Source organism: Tauraco erythrolophus, chromosome 11 (genome assembly GCF_009769465.1).
Source record: "Tauraco erythrolophus isolate bTauEry1 chromosome 11, bTauEry1.pri, whole genome shotgun sequence".
NCBI classification, from domain to species: domain Eukaryota; kingdom Metazoa; phylum Chordata; class Aves; order Musophagiformes; family Musophagidae; genus Tauraco; species Tauraco erythrolophus.
Genome location: NC_141475.1, coordinates 17,968,757 through 17,984,701, shown reverse-complemented (window position 1 = coordinate 17,984,701; position 15,945 = coordinate 17,968,757). Strand labels below are relative to the sequence as shown.

Here is a 15,945-nt window from a genome sequence, read left to right as displayed (position 1 = left end):
AACTTTTGCTCCCGGGGCTGTCAAGCAGTGACGGCGGACATTAAAGCTGGTAATGGGATAAGATTGTAAACATCTTCTGAAAAGCGCACAGCAGAGTCCTTTACTGTCAAAATGAAACACATTTAAAGTGCTTAAAAACTCATCCAGAAATCTCGTTCCAAATGAGTTAAGGCTTGGCAACCCTTCCCTCCACAGCCTGAACGCGATGTAACCCTCTGCCTTCCTCTCTTCTTCAGGGCAAACACAGATACCCAACGGCTACTTAAAGGGTAACATGCCATTACAAAAATAATCACACTCAGAATCTGAATTATTTTAATTGCAGTCCGTATAAATAGCCACAAGACAAACAGATCAGAAAACAAGTTTCCCTTCCCCCTCTCCTTAGCATGCTCTAAAGGTTTCGACTTTGAGCAGGCAGCTCCTTTATAACTCTGAGCATCTTTTACCTCCCCCCACCTTTTTTATGCGCCCCGGTTGGGGAAGAACAGAGAAAAAGTTGGGTGGAAAAGTACCCAGAAAATCATAAGGAGCCCTGGACAAAACTTTTCCGTGAAAAGTTGAATACTGCAAGCCCCGGTGCACGCTTCTGGGCCTAAACCGGCGGGTTCCAGGGCAGGAGGGTCATGCTTGCAGGGTGGGGGCTGCCTCCAGCCCCGTGGTCCCCCTCCGAGGTACCGGCAGCTGCCGCCCCCCGCCGTGCGCGCAGCTCAGCCCCCTCCCGCCCTGCAGCCGCCCCGGCCCCGGCCCCGGCCCCAGCCCTTACATGGACAAATCTGCCTGCAGGGAAAGGCAGGAATTTGGGCCCTTGACGTCAGCCCCGGGCAGAGCGCAAGCAGCCCGGCGGGGCGGGAGGCAGCGGCCGCCGCTTTCGCTTTTTGTTTCGGGGGCGTCCCGCCGAGCTCGGGGCCGTCAGCCTCCCCTTCCTCCGCCCGAGGGGAGGTAAGGGCCGGGGTGGGGGGGGGACGCGCAGACGGAGGGATGCAGGAGCATCGCGGCCGGGGGTATGCACAGGGGCGCGGGAGGGGCTAGAAGGACCGGAGGGAGGGATGCGGGAGGGCGGAGCGCGGGAGGGGCTGCCCAGAGCGGGGGGAGGCCGGGGGGGATGCGGCGGGGTGGGGGTACAGAAGCAGGGACCGCGGGAGGGGCAGCCCGGGGGACGCGACGGGGCAGCTGCGCGGAGCGCCGAAGGGGCCGGCGGGCGGAAGGGGCCGGCGGCGGGGCCGAGGGGCGGGCGAGGCGGGGCGGTCCCGGGCACAGTCGCGGCCCCGGCCCCGCCCCCGGCCCCACCTCCCCCCGCCGCCTCCTCCCGCCGCTGCCGCCGCCGCGCTCGCCTCCGCTGCCTCCTCCCCCCGAGGTATTGTTGCAGATAATAACTTGCCCCCTTCCTCTTCCCCCCCCCACCTCCGCCCGCCGAGGCAGCTGTGCAACAGCTGGAGCCCCCGGCCGGGGCGGGGAGCGCTGCCGGCCGCCCGGGGGGGGGCCGCGCCTGGCTCCTCCCTCTGCCCGGGGCGCCGAGGCCGCCGCCGGGGGGGGACGGCCCGGCCCGGCCCGGCCCGGCGCGGTGCGGTGCGGTGCGAGCTCGGCCGAGGGGGCGGGGGCAGCTCCCGGGTGCGGGGCGGGGAGGGGGGAGAAACTTCCCCGGTACTTAAGCGGCCCCGCTGCCCACCTTCCCCCTCCGCGCCGGGCGGGGGCTGCCCGCGGGCCGGGGTCTCCCCCGGGCAACCGGGGCTCGGGGGCGCCGGCGCTGCCGGCCGCAGGTGCACCTGGCCCGGGCAACGGCAGCAGCAGTGCTCCGCCGCCGCACCTTGCGCCGGCCGGCCCCTCGGCCGGGGCTCGGTAGTAAATAACAAGTTGAGTAAAGCCCTGGCAGCTTTTTATACGCCAGGGGAGGCCCACCCTTCCCAGCAGGTAAGGACGTAAAAGTTTCCCACACCCTTACGTCACCCCGAGCTTTTTTTTTTTTAAAAAAAAAAAATCTTTTTTTTTTTTTCCCCCTCCCCCTTCTTTTGCCCTTCCCTTCTGAACAGGCAAATTTTATTCCTGCCATTGTTCGGGAGTACTCTCCACGCCCTGGGGCTGCGCTGGGGAGAAGGCAGTGCTCCGGAGTGGGTGGTGGTGATGGAGGAACTCGTGCTGTAATTGCTCTGGCTGCTGTACCTCGAGGTACAGGTTGGCCCTGCTGGTGAAACAAACGAGCGTTAGTTTCTCTAGCTTTATTTTCATTATTTTTTGTTTGTTTGTTTTTCTACACCTGTACAAGTTGGCTTTTTGGCCCAGTTGTTTGATTTTTTGGGTTCCTGTTTGGTATCTTTCTGCCTTGCTCTGTGACCGATACACAGAACTTTCAAGCCCTTGCTGGAGCTGTCGAGCTTGCTGGTGTGTCCTCCTGCACATCCACCCCACCTTGGCCGCTGTGCACAAAGTGGTTTTGATCCATGTGAAATGCAAGGTCTCGTATGGAAGTATTAAGTTTTTGGAAACACTCTAGAGTTGACAATTTCTTTGCTTCCTTGGACTCGTTTACCTGTAGAGTTTGTGCTTATACTCTCCAGGAATGATTTTTGGGGCAAGATCTGAGAGTATGCGAGGGAGATTCCCGCATGTCTGGGAGCTAGATGGTGCAGCAGGTGCTGACTCACCAAGTAATTCCAGATAAGGGATATTAGGAAGACAAAGGAACACTGGATAACAGGATGCAGCATTTAGTCCGTACATCACCAACCATGTTCATGCTGGAAAATGTTGTTCGCTGTTCTGTGTGTTGCCCAGCCCACTGTGCAGCAGCACAGTGTAGGGATGTGAGGGACTTTCTGGTTATCCCTGCCCTTGCTGCAGCAGGACTGGCCCAGGCAAGGCTAAATAATATTCTGGAATATGGGATTTCCTTGGCGAAATATTTCTATCTGAGGATAAAGATTTACTGTTGAAAACTTCTCGCTGCCTCTTGGCCTGCTGTCTCCCCCTGCCCCCTCCATGACCTGTCACCCTATTGCTCCTAAATTTATTAGCTCAGTTATTCCCTTCTTTTGATTGTTTAGCTGTTGTTGCAGGATTTTTCCCTGTGGGATGGGCTGTCAGCAGGTGACAGTGTGAGTGGTGGCTGTGGGGTCACCTGGCAGTGAGCCCCTACCCGTGGCTCCGGCAAGATGCTGGTGCTGCTATGGGACCTTCAGGCCTGGTGCCCTCTCATTGTTGAGTTTCATGTATGGTTTTCCTTTAATTGCTTCTTTCAATTTTTCTTTTTCCACCTGAGTCAGCTTGTGTTGGGAAAAGCCCCCAGGTTGGGGGAACCTGGTTCAGGATAGCAGCAGTGCTAAGTCCCTGTCGGTAACGGTGCTTGGGGCTGTCTTGCCATCAGATGTCTTCTCGTCCTTCTAGGCTCTTCTCCCACCATGGCAGTTGGAGGGCCTGTTTGGAGCACATGCGTTGCTGAAGGTCACCATAGGCTTTTTGGTGATCTTTTGGCGGGAGAGAGGTGTCTGGTAGCAGGTAGGAGGTGTGCAATGAGTCTGTTGGACTGTGAAAGTGAGCTCCTTGTGCACTTGCGTGAATTTTTTTTTAAGGCACTCTTCCCAAAAGTCAGTCCTGTCGTGTGTGTTGTGTGGAGGTCATGGCTGTTCATGTCTCCCACATTGCTAGTGGTCCCAGTCAGGGGTATGCAGACCATATGTGCTGCCTGGGTAAACTCCTGGGTGGAAACGGAGGACACATCCAGGAAAACAAAGCTAAAACTGTGTCTCATTGAAGCTTCTGTAGGTACAGTCCAAACTGCCATGAATCGCTGTTATGCAGCCTCCAGGGTTCCCAGGTGAGGATTACTGCTTTTGTTGTTGTGCAGATGTCTCCATTGTGCACACCGTGGCTCACCCGGAGTGATTGGTATCAGCTGTCCCTCCATGAGCTGGCAGGTACCAAGCTGGGAGAGAAGCTCCAATTCCTGTTGCACCAAGGTGAGATTTTCACCTTTGGAGCATGCTTGGAGATCAGCCCAGCTGTTGGGGCAGGATGCTGGTGAGCATGCCCATCTCTGTGCAGGCTGCAGCTCTGCGAGTTCTGTCCCTGTTAGTCACTGTTTGGATGAGTGATCACCCAGCTTTAGGGGGGTAAAAGTGTTGGATGATGTTGTCTGTGATGCGCTCTAGTGAAACCAGGGCAAACTGGCAAAACCTGCCTCTGAACTGGTGGGCCAGGAGCGGGTTTCAGATCCCATATTCTGGCAATCACAGTTAGGGCACAGAAAAATCCCAGGTTGCTGTGCAGTTTAGCTGCCTTCTCTCAAGGAAACTTGCAAAGCACATCTGATCTCAAAAGCTGAATTGCTCTGAATATCGTGTTCAGCTGTGCTGTGTTAGTGAGAGGTAATGGGCTCTGTCTTACCAGAATTAGGAACTGGTGCGGTGTAATTCAAGCTTTCAGATAATGGAAGAGAAGATTCAGCTGTGTGTCTGTCCCCAAAGCACTTGTTTCTATGGCATGTTCAGAGGTGAAGTGCCAGAGCTGGACTAGTGAGTTCTGCAAGGCACCTAATAGTGTCAGCTACAGTCTCAGTGGAGCTGGAGTGCTTTTGAATGTATAATATGATCATCAGTATGTATTTTTAATTATAATGCATACAAATTTCAGTGTGGGGGTTCACGGTTGTAGTGGAAACGCCACTTGGTTTCAAAGCCTGACGGTTGCCTGGTTTGTTAAAATTGCTACTTGTGTTTGTCCATCTAATGCCTGACTATAAAACTTAAGTGACTCCTTTCTGATCAGTGAAGCCTGGTGTATGCAGTTTTGGAGAGGAACAGTTGGGGAGCTGGAAAATCCAAGGAGTTTGACCAGTAGTTTGGGATTGCTCCTGTATAAAGGACATGTTAGAAACTGAGGCTTTGGGCAACCTGGTGTAGTGGAGGATTTCCCTGCCCATGGCAGGGGGGTTGGAACTAGATGATCTTTGAGGTCCCTTCCAATCCTAACCATTCTATGAAAGGTGTCACAGAAACAACCAGTGCTGTGGAGAAGGGATCCCTGTTCCTTCCTACCAATGCAAGCCAAGGTAAAAGTGGCTGATTCAAAATGAACAAAATTAAGTGCTTTTCCCTGTTGACTAAATGGTGCTGTTTATAATGCAGAATGTTGCTGAAGGCAAGAATTTAGCCACGTCTGGAAAAGGAGATGAGACAGTTGTATGAATGTCAGGTACATTCAGAGTTATACCTGCTAATGGTGGTGGCTCTTATATTGTAAACATCTGGTTGGAAAGAAGGGACTGTTTCGTGCAGGTTTCTCTGAAACATCTCTTGCTGACTACAGCTGGAGAAAAGTGGTAGCTTGGGTGGATGACAAATTGTTTGCAAGAAGACAGTTTCTGTGCGTCTGTGGAAACAGATACCCTCAGGCTGCCCACAATGGTTTCTCTATTCCTTTGCCCATCGTGGTTGTGTGAACAATGCATCCTCGGTGGCATTTCGTTCCTTGTCAAGTGTCTGAAAGCCTGAACCACACAGCTCTGTCTTTCTCTTAAGAAACTCTGCGGGCCCTGACGTGGCTCTGGGCAGCACCCGCACCCTCTGCTCCGGCTGGCCCTGGACCACGCTGGGTTTCACTTTCGTCTGGTCATCCATGTTCTTCCTGGTGCGGTTGGTGGCAGCTCCAGTAATCCCTTTGGGTGGAGGGAAGTCCCTGTAGATACACAGAGAGGTTTTAAAGATGGCATTGGGATAATGATGAAATATGCATTTCCTTTAGGTACATCTGTACTTTTTAGGTATGTTATTTTTTTGATGGAGAGATGTCTTCAGGGAAGCAATATGAATACCAAGCCTACGTGACCTGCCGGAGGTCTGGGATGCAGCATCTGTGTTTGCCGTGTGCACGTGTGAGCAATGCTCTTGCCTGCTTTCGGTCCTCCCCAGGCTGCTTTCTTACCCCAGTGGCTTCATCATCTCCCTTTGTTCTCGCTCTTGTAGCAGGGTAGCTCTGCTAAAAGCTAGAGAGTTTACTGGAACTGCAGCCACGCTTCAAAAGTGGGCAGGAGTGGGGGAGACGGAAACCATAGTTTATCTAAGGATGTGGGTTATCTGAAGGACAGATTCACAAGGAACAATACCTTTAAAGAGTGCGGGTTCTGTGTAGGAAAATATGGGACTTGAAATAACTTTACCAACAACGGTTCCAGAGGAGGGATCAGAGGGGAAGATGTTTCAATTGGGCTTTCATGTGCACATTGGGATGCTGGAGGGAGAGCATCAGTAAAGTGAGAAGAGCTCTGTGTTTTCCTCTTTTTTAACTTAGGGAGCTTTTTGTTTTGTAAAATAGAAACAAACAGAGAAAAGAAAACAACAAATAAAACTGAAAACCACAGACCAGAAAAACCCCACACAGTTTAAAAGCTTTTAGAGAGCTTATGCCTGCCCAAGAATCGAGGGTTGGCAGGGTGCAGGGCTCGGCTCTTTCCATTCCTCCTGCTTCTGGGCATGGCACGGCAGGGCAGGCAGGTAGGGCTTGCGATGTTTCCAATCCAGACATGAAAAAGAAAAAACCAAACCCCTCTGCCCACACTTAATCATTGAGATTAAGGTTACTGGTAGAGACACCTCAGTGGAGATTCTGCTTTTATCTCAAAGAGCTGTTTTCGATCACGTTCTGAGCAAGCGCAAGAGCTGGCATGAAAATGATCATTTTTAAGTCGCTGTCAGCAAGTCTCTGTCATCTTAGACTGTCAGTATCTGTTGTTGGGATCTGTGGGTGACAGTGACACACATGTGAGTCACTCGGAAGCACTCCCAAACTATTGCAATATGCTCAGGAAAGGAAAACAAACATCGGTGGAGTTGTGGGCTGCTGATAACCTTTTCTTAGAAAAAGATACAAGCTTTTGAGCATTGCAGGCTGTTGGGGAGAATGTTTTCTGTTGCCCTTGATGCTATAGGGAAACCTTGTAATACAGTGAATCCTCAGTAACCCCATAAATTGCTTCATTTGGTTTAGGGGGGTTGGGATGCTTGAAGGTCTTTGATTTATTCCAGCTTTGTTTCTGTGAGAGCCCCTGTCAGCCCTCTTTGGGATTTCCAGATCCATCTGGGAGAGATCCCATTTTGTGCCTAAGTGGGCTTATGCACTTGAGCATCCTCTAAGTAGGTGCCATTCAGCACTTGGCTGCCTTCCTCCACCTGCTACTGCTGCCCAGTGATGCTTCAAGGCAGGCAAACTTCCGCCAAGTCTTGGATGATTGTGCTGCCAGTGGAATAGTTAGTTGAGATTTAATATGGCCATTATCTTTAGGTAATAAAATATCAACTAACTTTCCATAACTATCTTGCTTAATGTCTATTAAAAGCCCCACATACTTCATTCACTGGGTGAAATTTAATAGAAGCTCATCTAAGCATTTATTGCTTATTTAATTTAAAAATAAGTTTATCTCCACAGTTGGTAACAAGCACTGAGGATTTAATTAACATTCAGTAAACTACCCTGTTAGCTCCAAATTACAGAGCCAGGTCTTGTTTATGCATCAATTTGTAACACCCTGCCCCCCCGCCCCCCGCCTTAGGCCAGTGAATCTCGTTGTGGGGAGCTGCAGTTGTCTCCTCTTCCTCTACTCGTGGTCCTGATCTCTCCTTCAGCTGGAAGGCGCCTGCCAGGGCTGCGCAGCTGGGGACCATAATGGTCCTCAGGACCCAGCTGCTCTCCTGTGGGAGCAAGCTGGGTGAAGGCAGGGTGGATGGATGGATGGATGGAGGAGGCTGACAGATTGTGCCACAGACCTTGCAGAAGGGGCTGTGGAGCCCAGTAGGGTGGGTAGGGGTTTGCTGCATGATGGGCTAAAAGTGGTCCAGCTCCAAGCCTTAGTTAAGCATAACAGAGGAAATTTAAAATATCTCCTCTAGGGCTTTTTCAGCAATGTGGATGCATGAAACTCAGGTTGGCGAGGTTTATTTCTTGTTTTTTGGAAGAGAAACTTGGGGTGCTTCACAGGTGACTTACCGGTGGTCCTGCTGCACTTGCTGTGTTTGTTGAACCCCAACTGCTGCGGTTTGTATCTCGGTAACTTGCATTTGCATCTTCAATGTGCTGCGTGCACGTACCCTAAGGAGCCCCCTCTGTTTCAGCAGTTTATTACCTCACTGTAACAGACTTAAATTACTCCACTTAATGAGGCAAGCTTGAATGAAAGAGAGGAGTCTCCCAGACAGTGCATGGCATGCAGTGACTGGGTTGGGAGAGTGATTGGATTAGCAGCTGGCAAGTGGTTCTAACTCCAGCTGCTGCATCTCCCCCGCCTTGCTCGCCTGGGTGTCAGCGGTGTTCCTGCTTCAGCTCAGCCCCGAGGGAGATCAGCTGGCTTGAATTAAACGCTCCTTGTCTCTTGAGGTAGAGACTCGATTTGCTTTTCATGGATTTGGGTGAATCCTGAGAGATACCCCGAGCTATTACTGTGGCCAAGACAAGCCTTTAATCTGGATTTCCCAAGAGGAACAGATAGTGATTGCAGCAGCCACGTGGCAGTCCTGTAGTTAATTATGAGCAATGCACTGGGTTAAAAGAATAGTGTTAAAGTTGCAAAGTCCAACTGCTCCACAGCTACGAAGTGCCAGCAGGAAGGTCGTAGATAAAACCTTAATTTGCCCCTCACTGCAAGCAAGTATTATGATATAGCCACTTAATTGCTAGAGCACCTAGTCTTTGTGCCCAGAGTGGAAGGTGATACTTAATGAGCAGCTATTCAGTTTCTTTTCTTTGTGCAGTGTGTGGCCCCAAGCCTTGTTTACTACATACTAGTTAAACTGGGGACTGAATGCAGAATTGCGAATTTCCTGTTGTGCTTTTCTGGAGTGCTCTTAGCTCTTTCATTGGAGCGCTTTGCAAGTTGGGGTGACTATTTTTGCAGTGCCTTCCCAAGGTGAAGGAAAAGAATTCCTGCCATTTTACTGATGGGACGATGAAAAAAGCCAGTTAGACCAAGGTTGTTCTCCTTTGCTTGCAGTCATAACCAATAATCAAACAGAAATGGTTGAAAAGAATTGTTTGTGATTACAGACTGAAGTTAGCATCCTTTCCACCCAACTCTGGAGATTACTCTGAACCATTTATTTCAGTTATGCCTATCTTTACAGTCCATCTCCCCCATCTTTTCTGCTTTTACCTGCCTCATATGCATTTTCATTATCATCCTTGACTTGGGGGCAAGACCTGTACTTATCTTGTGAGGGTACTGAAATGCCCAGCTGAGTATGGAAGCTGGCCTTTGCCTCTGGCATTTAGAAACCCGGGCAGCTTAATGCTGTGGAATCTGAAATGTGGTGGTGGGGAGGTCCAGAAATGAGCCACAAAAATGGTTAAGGTCCAGGTAGTATTTATGTATAAAAACATATTTCAAGGAGTAGAACAAGGATAATGGGCACTTCACATCGTCTGCAGGATGCTTCCTCAGTGGCTTGTTTTCCCATGTACAGCAAGACTGCTGTGTTTTAGAGTATTTTAAGCTTTCTTTAGAGCTGTGGTGGTTCTCCATCATTTCTGATCCAGCAGGCTATATTTTTGAGAGAATGAGAATTATGCCTTCCCTAGCACAGTTCCACTTCAGTGTTTTTTTCAGAGGGTCCGTTTCTTTCTTGGGTTCCTGAGGGCTGAGCTTGGAAAACACAGTGCTATGTCTTTGCCATTTAAGGAGGTCTTGGTGAACCTTCTGCACAGTAAGTCTGAAATTCAAGTGTGTGAGTAATTCAGCTGAACTCTCTGCAGCTACTTGTGTGCCTAAAGATAAGCAAGTGTTTAAGCACTGTCCTGCTCCAGAATCCTCGTTTGCTTCAAAGGCAGACGGATGGGGAAGGAATGGTGGGCAAAAGGGTTAAAGTTATCTGGGGAGATGTCTGGCTGCTTTTCTTCTGGAACGGTGCTGTGGCATGCAGAATGGCCATAGCCTCCTGCAAGCACAGGAGATCATACTGTGAGTAAAGCAGACAAGTTGCAAGCCTCTCACAATGGCATTGAGTGACAAATTGTGGGGCAAAAGTGTATTTTTGGAAGTTACAAATAATGCCTTTGACCTCCACGTGGTTGCAGGGATTATCTTTGGGCAGTCTTGGCTCACTGGGGAAGTTCCGCTGGACTGGAGGCTGGCGGATGTTACCCCCATTTACAAAAAAGGGCGGAAGGAGGATCCGGGGAACTACAGGCCTGTCAGTCTGACCTCGGTGACGGGCAAAGTCATGGAACAGGTTATCTTGAGTGCTATTAATGAGCACATACAGGTTAACTGGGTGATCAGGCCCAGTCAACATGGGTTTATGAAAGGCAGGTCTTGCCAATCAAACCTGATCACCTTCTATGACAGGGTGACCCGCCTGGTTGACGAGGGAAGGGCTGTGGATGTAGTTTTCCTGGACCTCAGTAAAGCCTTTGATACAGTTTCTCATAGTGTTCTGGTGGAGAAACTGGTAACTGCTGGCCTGGATAGGTACACCCTCCTTTGGGTTAAAAACTGGCTGGATGGCCGGGCCCAAAGAGTGGTGGTAAATGGGGCTAAATCCGGCTGGAGGCCAGTCACCAGTGGGGTTTCCCAGGGCTCAGTGCTGGGTCCAGTTCTGTTTAACATCTTTATCAATGACCTGGATGAGGGGATTGAATGTACCCTCAGTAAATTTGCGGACGACACCAAGCTGGGAGGCTGTGTCGATCTGCTCGAGGGTAGGGAGGCCCTTCAGAGGGATTTGAACAGACTGGATCGTTGGGCTGAGGCCAACGGCATGAGCTTTAATAAGGCCAAGTGCAGGGTCCTTCACTTGGGGTATAAAAACCCCAAGCATCGCTATAGGCTCGGGGAGGAGTGGCTGGAGAGCTGCCTGGCGGAGAAGGACCTGGGGGTGTTGGTTGACTACCGGCTTGATATGAGCCAGCAGTGTGCCCAGGTGGCCAAAAAGGCCAATGGGATACTGGCGTGTATCAAGAATAGTGTGACCAGCAGGAGCAGGGAAGTGATCCTGCCCCTGTACTCGGCACTGGTGAGGCCGCACCTGGAATATTGTGTCCAGTTTTGGGCCCCTCGCTTTAAGAGAGATATTGAGCTCCTGGAGCGAGTCCAAAGAAGGGCGACTAAACTGGTCAAGGGGCTGGAAAATAAAACTTATGAGGAGCGGCTGAGGGAGTTGGGGCTGTTTAGCCTGGAGAAGAGGAGGCTGAGGGGAGACCTGATTACGGCCTATAAATACTTGAGAAAAGATGGTGGGGAGGTAGGGGAAGGGCTCTTTACATTAGTGATGGGTGATAGAACAAGAGGAAATGGGCATAAGCTTAGTCAGGGGAGATTCAGGTTGGATGTTAGGAAGTATTTCTTCTCTGAAAGGGTTGTCAGCCACTGGAATAAGCTGCCCAGGGAGGTGGTTGAGTCCCCATCCCTGGATGTGTTTAAGAATAGGGTGGATGAGCTACTTGAGAATATGGTTTAATGGGGATTAGGGATGGTTGGACTCGATGATCTCTAAGGTCTTTTCCAACCTAGAAATCTATGAATCTATGATGACTGTGGCGTTCTTGGCACGTAACGCCTCTTCAACGGTCTTCCTTGGCATACAAAATTTGGGAATGAGGCCAGAGCAGCAAGTGAACTTAAAACACCATAAATTAGCATGTCTTTGCAAGGCACTTCTCTCACCCAGGTACTCAAAGTGTCTGGGTGACAGGATGGCATCTGATGGAGTACCTGTGAGCCTCCTTCCATCACTTGGCACGGTGTGTTTCGTGGGAGAGCTGTGAGTGGAGGCTGGGGAAATGGGTGGAGAAGTCTTTAAGGACTGCGTAGTAAAGTGGGAGGAGAGGGAGCTACGAGAGCGGAGCTCGTTGGCTTGCTACACGTGAGGATCCCTGTAGGGTGGGTTCATTTGTAAGTTGTTCTGCGTGAAGTTTGATCCCATCCTTCATTACACGCGTGACCTATGGGCAGTGTTTTGTGGTCAATGTTTTACAGGTGGGTATTGGATCTCTCGGAGGAAGCAAGGCAGATGGGTTGGCATCACCTCGCCCTTGCACCGCCTGGTGTATTGCCGTGCTGTTATGTACCCTGGGGGGAAAAAGAGGGGACTCGTGCTCTGCTGTGTTACAATAGTCAGCTGTGCTGGTGGTGCCCCTCCTTGTCTGGGGTCAGGCTACTCAGCAGGGTGTCATACCCATACCCGCACCACTCTGGTTCCCTGTCTCCTGGTGCTCCCTGGATGCTGTAGCCCAAGCCTCCAGTCTGTCTGCCCTTGCACACCTGAGATGGTGTTTTAACTCTTGGGTCATGCCATCATGTGCAAGAAGTCCTAGCAAAAGCATTCTGCTCCAGCTTTGTTGTGTTCAGGGTGACTGTCTCCTGGCGTCAGCTGCTCCCTGTCCCTCGAAGGTGAAGTGCGGTGAGGTGAGGCACGAACAACCTTATGGGTTTTTGAAACAGCAGATAAACTTCTTGTGTCTGAGATGATTTGATTCATACCTGATTAAGGGTGTGGTCAATTTCATGGGTGGAACTGAAGGTACAAAGGTAGCTGTGTATTATCAGAAAGTCTCACATCGGATCATTTGGTTTAGTTCCAGCTGTCTTGGTGGATGCACCTGCTAGGGTGGGAATGTTTTCTGCGTGTTTGTTGTGCATATTCTACCAGACATGTAATGGAAGTGATTCCAGATGCCCTTCATCTCCAGAACAAGACAAGGCCTAGCCATCCAATGAAAGACATGAGTAATTCTGGGTATAGTATTAGTATGTTTGTGATCTCCTGTTCATCCTTCTTGGTTTTTGCTTTTTTATCCTGCAGACAACACTCTAAATTTGTCTTGTAGCATCTCGGGCTGAGCCTGCCGCTTGTAATGAGTCTGCCAGACCGTGAATGTTCAAGTCCTGTGAACCTGAGCAGAGAGCACAGACTGCACCTGGGGGGTGGCATGTGGGTCGGAGGAGCTCCTGCCCTGGGAGATGAAGGTAAAGCACAGAATGGTGACAGAAGAGCAGAGCGATTGACTTGGGGATGTAGAGACTCATTGTGAGGGAAGATGAAAAGGATGTAAAAAGTTTGTGTTAGCAAAACGTTACTAAGATGGAGACCTGATAAGTATTGAAATGTATCTGCAGAAGAAAGGGGAGCAGTTGCTCCTGGCAGAGCAAAGATATATGTCTTGGACTTGCAACTTGGTGCAAAGCAATTCTGTATCCTGGGAATGTACAGCTCCTGTGGCTCTGCTATCACAAGCCGCTGCCACCTATAATCCCTTTAGCAAACGTGCTTGGTTCCATCTGAAACCTACTTGGGCTCTTCCCTGTCCTTCCTGGGGAGCTCATCTCCCTCATGTCTGTTTATCGCTGTGGTTTCTGAGCCATGCACGCTCACTGTCTCATTCCTCAGCCCTTAGTCACAGGAGGCCTGTGTAGGAGGGAGGGACACCGGAGAGAAATGTGAAACTTGATGCAAAGTGCCTTGCCACGAGGAATTTGGGTGACTGCAGCTTGGCCTCTGGGACCTTGCTGCAGATCTGTGGGTTGAGAGTCTGTGATCTTCAGCCCTGGTGGGGCTTAAGGGAGTGGGGTGGAGGCTCCCAAAGGTGGGTTTCTCCTGCAAAGGGCAACCCTTATGGCATTTGGGGGCTCCTGGTAGAGCTGCACCAACCCCCAGCTCGTTAACAAAATTCAGTTGTGCAACTGGACAGAGTGAAGTGGTGGAGGAGAGCAGTATGACTCACTTAAATTAGCCGTGGCCAAAAGTGGGCTGTAAGCTATAGGTAACACCTCATGCCTCCATCCTAGTTTCAGACAGTGAAGTCTGGCAGGGGAGATACAGCCATATGTGCGAATACAATATGCGCGTTTGGGTCTCGGTCCAGCACTCCCATCCATAAATAGGTCAGCCCCTTCCTTACGATAGCATTCGTGTGTGCTTTACAAAAATCAGCCAACTAATCCCAACAGATGTTTGGCATCCTGCTGAGCCCACAAGGAAGTTAAATGTCATTGCACTTTGCTAGAGAGATGCCCGGGGTTCAAATAACACCTGCTGGAAGAGCCCGTCTAAGCTGGGCGTGCTGCTGGCTGTGTGGGTGCAGCTCAGCTTTGCAGAGCACCTGCCACCGCCATGTCGGGCTGGTCCGACCACAGTGGCTTGTGCTGCCTTCAGCTGTGTTTCCATTGAAATCAAAGACATGACTTCCTTTAGCTTTTGAGGGGGAATGGGATTTAGCCCTGTGTTTCCACTCTCACACATTATTAAAATCCGATTGAAAGGAGAGAGCCATGGATTTTGCTTGCCGTTGTCCGCATGCTGACCTGCCCACCTCCTGGTCGGTGGCGTGCGAAGACACAATGCTCCTGGCTGGCCTGAATCCTTTGCTTGCCTCCCTGTCTTTCCCAAAACGTGAACGTTTAGTTGTAAGATTCGTGATACCTCCAAGGTCAAGCAAGTTACATGGATGCATGTTGATGAAGCAGCAGTTTATTCTGGAGTTGCCTCTGGACTCTGCAGTTTGCAATTCCTGTCCTGGCTGTTCCTGCTCTGTCCCACCATGCAATGCTGCCCCAGCCTGCTGCTGGAGATAACAAACTGAGGACCAGGGAACTCCACATCAGTAACCTTGCCTGTCTGGAGTATTCAGAGGTCTTGGATAATGCATGTCTTGAAGCCTTTTTTTACCAGGATAAATTTGCATAGTGTTGCATGGGCTAGAAGCTGCTTCATGCTTTGCTTTCCCCTAAAAAAACCCGATATTTGGTGAGCTATCCAAAGAGAAAATTCAACTATAGCACATCAGAGGAGTGAAGGGCAAGGAAGGCCTCTGCATATCACCGTAGCCTCCAAGATCTGTAATGATCCTCTTAATAAAATTCAGCTGCATAAGCGGGGGGGAAAAAGGAATTGATCCTTTTCGTATGGATCATCAGTGCCCCAACAGCTGGTCTGCAAAGAGCAACGAAGAGCAAAAAGGAGCTTCTACTGCATCTGACTTTTTTTCCTGGGTGCGTTGAAAGATGATTGGGATGCTTCAGATGCTTGCCTCTCTTGTTCAAGAAGGGCCAAGGATTGTGCTTGTTTCTCCTGGCCTCTATTTTGTGCTCTGACTTGATGGCTGTCCTGATTTTTCAGGCAGAGTTATATTTATAAGACTGCTGAGTGGAGGGAGAGTCAGTGAGAGGATAGTCCTGGATTACTAATAAATCAAAGACTTTCTGTAGGTGTTTCCTCACTCGGATCTTTATCTGTTTCTGTTAAATATGGATGACAGCTCAGGATACCAGGGTGTGCTTCTGTCTTCTCAGCTGAAGCTCTTGAAATCTCCCCAGGGCACAGACCCCACCAGTTTTTGCCATTCAGTATCTCAAGGAGAAGCCTTGGGTGTCTTCTGCTGTGATGGAGGCTGCAGGCCGCTCTTCCTCTCCCTTGTCCCTCTGAACCTGCTGCAGTTGCTGCCTGTGTGCCCGGTGTGTGCATCTGACTCACCCTGGGCGGCTGCTGCTGCTGCCTGGCCTTTTTGTCTGCATTAGTTTAATTGAGTGAGGAGCTTGTTGGAGCAGCTATTCATTCCCCTGGTAACTGTGCTTGACAATCAGAAGTTATTCTGGGGGTGAAGGACCGGTACAGGCTTGTTTTCCTTGGCTGCGGATCCGTAGCCCCTAATAGTTTCTCACTCCTATGAACCGAGGTTGACTTGGTTTGCCGCTAATTAAAAGCCAAAAGGATATGCGGTCCTCTCCAAAATAATTACCATCTTTAGTGAATGGAAGGAAACTCCGCTTGCCTCTCGTTTGTTTCCGGACCCCTCCATTTTGCCACAGTGCCTGGCAGGGCCGGCAGCTCCGTCCCGATGCATTGGGGAGTTTGTGCTTGAACCCTTCCTCTGCGCTTGGACCAAAGGGTAAATGCAGGAACAGCACGGAGTTAGTGAAAAGTTAATGAAAGCTGATAGTTGCATTTGGGGGGGTTGTGTTTTTTCAGT

At 50.4% G+C, this 15,945-nt stretch overlaps 1 protein-coding gene across 1 annotated transcript in view; it reads left to right on the top strand.

The window, feature by feature from the left end:
• The first annotated feature begins 1,324 nt into the window (after positions 1-1,324).
• LPP (LIM domain containing preferred translocation partner in lipoma) overlaps positions 1,325-15,945 on the top strand; it is a 348,054-nt gene continuing 333,433 nt past the window's right edge. The window contains exon 1 of the mRNA XM_086618391.1: positions 1,325-1,357. The gene's annotated coding sequence lies outside the window, so the exon portion shown is untranslated. The remainder of the gene's footprint in view (positions 1,358-15,945) is intronic.